Below are 4,629 nucleotides of genomic sequence, written 5' to 3'. Positions count from 1 at the left end.
TGTTTGGGGGCAGAAAACAAACAAAAACTAATATTACCGACTCTTGGGGAAAGTGCTTGGAGTTACCAGGCCCGATCGAACAAGCTAAGGCTTGTACCGAATTTGAAACTGACGAACCTTTACCTAAAAGGTTCACTCATCTCTAGTAGAGATATGTTAGGATTAAGAGCGGTTTTCTACTGGAAACACTTAGACCCTTGTCTACACTGCTGCTTTAAGTGCTAGAGTGGAGACCGGGTGTATGCCGCGCTGTCACCAGAAAATCCAGATGTTCATTATTTTAAAGTTCTTTTATTCAGTTCAATGTGTTCAATGAGAGCTCAGTCTCCTGCATAAGGAGAATCAAGAAAAATCAGCAATCTAATACAGAGGAAGCTCCTATATATATACATGCATAATTTGAGACCCGCCTACTGTATTTCAAAAAAAGGCGGGCAAATGACCAACTCAGTAACACAGAGAAATGTTTACATATGAAAAAAAGAAAAAATCCTAGATAAAGCATCATATTCCAATGTCATAATTTATCAAGTAGATTGTAGAAATAAAAAAGAAGGAAAAAGAAAAAAATAGGAAAAATGGAGAGAAAAAAGGGCGGGGGGGTAAATCAGAGTTTTGAGCACTGAAAACCACTGACAATCCATGGAATGGGTTTCAGGGATATATCCATGACAGTATAGACGGAACCAGGATGAAGAAAAAAATCAAGTGTCAGTATTACTATGTTAATGGTGTCTGAAAATAAAGAGTAAAACATTTAAAAATGTAAACAGAAGCCTTATGGTGAAGAAAGTGTCTTTTAAAGAAAAGAATTGATAATATTTAATAAATCTTGAAAATACTGTATATATGTAGAAAAATATTTTGATCATGAAAAGAAAAGTAATAAATTGAATGAAAATATATAAATTAGTTGTGACTAAATAATTGTCCGTTGATATATTTAAGTATTATTTAATATATGTAGTGCTGAAAAGCTGTTGAAATCCCTTAGAAAAAAGCTGATGTAAACAATACAATGCAATGTGCATGCTCAAGAAGTTGAAATGAGTTCAATTTGTGGGAAAAAAAAACCCCCACAACTGTGCTACCACAGGGGTTTATTAAGGTTCATAGGTTTGGTGATATAAAATCAGCGGGTACAACTAAAAGAATATTTACTTTCAGACACCATTAACACTTGACTTTTTCTTCATCCTGATTCCCTCTATAGTGTCATGAATACAGTATATCCCTACCACTCATTCCATGGACTTTCAGTGTTCAAAACCTTGATTGTCCCCCCTTATTTTTTCTCTCCTTTTTTTTCTTTCCTTGTTTTTTATTTCTATATTCTAATTGATGATCTTTTATGATATTGGAATATGATGTTTTATCTAGGGTTTTTTCTCTATTTTTCATATGTAACTATTTATTTCTCTCCGTTACTGAGTCTGTCACTTACCCGCCTCTTTTTGAAATACAATAGGCAGGTCTCAAACTGTAAATGTGTATATATACGGGCTTCCTCTATTAGATTGTTGATTTTCCTTGATTGTCCTGATGAAAGAGACTGAGCTCTCTGAAACTCGTTGACCTGAATAAAAAAAAACTTTAAAATAATGAATATCTGGACTTTCTGATGACAGTGCGGCATACACCCAGTTTCTCCACTCTAGCACTTAAAACAGCAGTGTAGACAAAGGTCTAAGCGTTTCCAGTAGAAAACAGCTCTTAATCCTAACATATCTCTACTAGAGATGAGTGAACCTTTTCGGTAAAGGTTCGTCAATTTCAAATTTGGTACAAGCCTTAGCTTGTTCGATCGAGCTTGGTAACTCCAAGCACTTTCCCCAAGAGTCGGTACTATTCGTTTTTGTTTGTTTTCTGCCCCCAAACACTGGCCACTTGTTACGGAGGGGACGATTGAAATAAAAAATAATAAAAAAAAAAAATATAATATCAATCGTTGCCCCACGTCCGCCGGGCAGGTGTTAAAGCCACTAAGGACAGAAGGACGAATTACAGCAACTCAGGAGACCCCCAACAGGAACAAAGGAGATGTTGTAAAGGCACACTCCTACGTGTAGCGTGTCCCTGTTAACCTCCCAGATGCACAAGTAATGGTCACGTGTGTAGGAACACGTCAAAACCAACAAAAATGCAACAAAGAGCGGTCACGTGTGTAGGAACACGTCAAAACCAAAAGGTAACCCAGTTAGCGCCACTGGGCAACCAGGAACATAACCACTGAGCTGCTCACATGCGTACATGGGCACGTCAGACCGTGAAGGCCATCCAGTTAGCGTCATTGAGTACCCAGGGCTGGCACACACACATACACACAAGTCTGCCACTGACAATGCAGACTGGGAGTGTGCGTAGGTGGCACATCTTGTCCGGAAGGACCCTAATCCCTCACAGTGCCGAGACACAGCTTGTACCCAGATATGAATACCTGGTACTGGCGCCTGCCCTAAATTCAGATTCACACTAGCATACATACACAGGTCTGCCACAAACACTGCAGAATAAAATGGCACTGGAACCCACTCTCTCTGACAGGCGGAAATACAGCCTTTGCTGTCAGCATGCATAATGATGCTCGCACGCCGATGGGTGGAGCTCCAAACCTTTTATAGCCGCCACCCTGGCCCAGACCACATGGCATGTGGTAATGGCGTCGGCTGCAGCCATACAGGGACTGCCACGTCATTGCTGAAGTCTTGATGACCAATCAGCGGCTGCCACCTCATCGCTGATGTCACTGATGACCAATCAGTGGCCGCCTTTTCATCAATGACATCACGCACATGCTTAGTGTGGCTGCATGAGCACTTAGGCTCAGGATGGTACAAAACTCTAGCCACCTAATGCCTCAAGCAACAGCCAGGTGGCACTGCAGAGTTAACCGACCCCAATGTGGGAATCAATGATGGGACAGTGGTGTTACACTTTGGGGTTCAAGGCATAACCGAACCCCAAAGTGTAACACCACCTTTCAAAAAATGCTTTTGTAATAGCATTTTCTTATTTTTGATAGGATTGCGGTGCTGTGTGATGGGGATGTGTAAAATCAGTGGAAGAGGCAAAGACTTTGGACTGGGAGAAGTCGTCATTTTTTTTCTTAACTTTATTTGTGGATGTTGTTGCAGCCAATCACAACGCAGCAAACATCCACAAGGTTCAGACAGAAGGGATTCTGTGATTGGCTACCTAAGTCACATGTCTGTGTGCAAATAAATTGCCAACATATTGCGTCGGTGCCATTTTTTGAATGTCAAATGTTAGGGAAGGTGCTGCCACTACAGCTGCTAGACAGTGAGCTTAGTTAGGTTGTTCAGATAGATAGGAAAGTGGTAGTTTAGAATGGGAACGAGCAGTGTAGGGGAGCTTAGCTAAGGGTTTAATGCTAAAGCTGAGTTCACACATAGTGACAGCGACAACGACATCGCTGTTACGTCACCAATTTCTGTGACGTAACAGCGACCTTTTAAGTCGCTGTTATGATCGCTGCTTAGCTGTCAAACACAGCGACGCAGCAGCGATCATAACGTCGCTACATGTGCAGAGAGCAGGGAGCCACGCACACTGCTTAGCGCTGGCTCCTTGCTCTCCTAGCTACAGTAACACATCGGGTTAATTAACTCGATGTGTAATGCAGCTACATGTCACAGTGCAGAGAGCAGGGAGCCGCGCACACTGCTTAGCGCTGGCTCCTTGCTCTCCTAGCTACAGTACACATAGGGTTAATTACCCGATGCGTACTGCAGCTACATGTGCACAGAGCAGGAGCCGGCACTAGCAGCAAGAGCGGCGGAGGCTGGTAACGAAGGTAATTATCGGGTAACCAGGGAAAGGTCTTCCCTTGGTTACCCGATGTTTACAGTGGTTACAGCTTTCCGCAGCTGCCAGACGCCGGCTCCTGCTCCCTGCTCGCTTCATTTCGTCGCTCTCTCGCTGTCACACACAGCGATGTGTGCTTCACAGCGGGAGAGCGACGACGAAAAAATGAAGCAGGACATTCAGCAACGAGCAGCGACCTCACAGCAGGGGCCAGCTCGTTGCTGGATGTCACACACAGCGACAGCGATGGGACGTCGCTGCAACGTCACAGAAAATGGTGACGTAGCAGCGACGTCGTTGTCGTCGTCGCTGTGTGTGACACCACCTTAAGTAGTTGAGATAGATAGGAGAGCAGTTGTTTAGAATAGGGACATGCAGTGCAGGGAAAGGTGTGTACCACAAATTGGCACATTTCATGATTGAAATAGGGATTGGTACTTGTAGTGTCTGCTAAAGAGTTTCCAGTGAAGCATGTAAATAGATATTGTTACGTATTCCTGCCTGCTCAAAAGTATGCAATCACATTTACAAGTATTGCTAGTTAGCAGTGCCTGGGTTGCTAGGGAAGTGTTTAAAAAGTGGTTCTTGCCAAATTTAATTGCCTGCTGAAAATATCGCAAACACATTCAAAAGTATTGCTAATTAGTCATAAGTGGCATAAAACGTTGATAGAAAAGTATGTAAAGAGTGGTTGTTGCCAATTGTAATTGCCTGCTCAAAATTACACAAATACATTTATAGATATTGCTAGTTAGTTGTTCCTGGCCTGCTGTAAATTTTCTAGGCAACTAGCAACAAAGTTTT

Source organism: Anomaloglossus baeobatrachus, chromosome 6, assembly GCF_048569485.1.
Source record: "Anomaloglossus baeobatrachus isolate aAnoBae1 chromosome 6, aAnoBae1.hap1, whole genome shotgun sequence".
NCBI classification, from domain to species: domain Eukaryota; kingdom Metazoa; phylum Chordata; class Amphibia; order Anura; family Aromobatidae; genus Anomaloglossus; species Anomaloglossus baeobatrachus.
The sequence above is the reverse complement of the archived record's forward strand: the minus strand, read 5'-3'. Positions refer to the sequence as shown.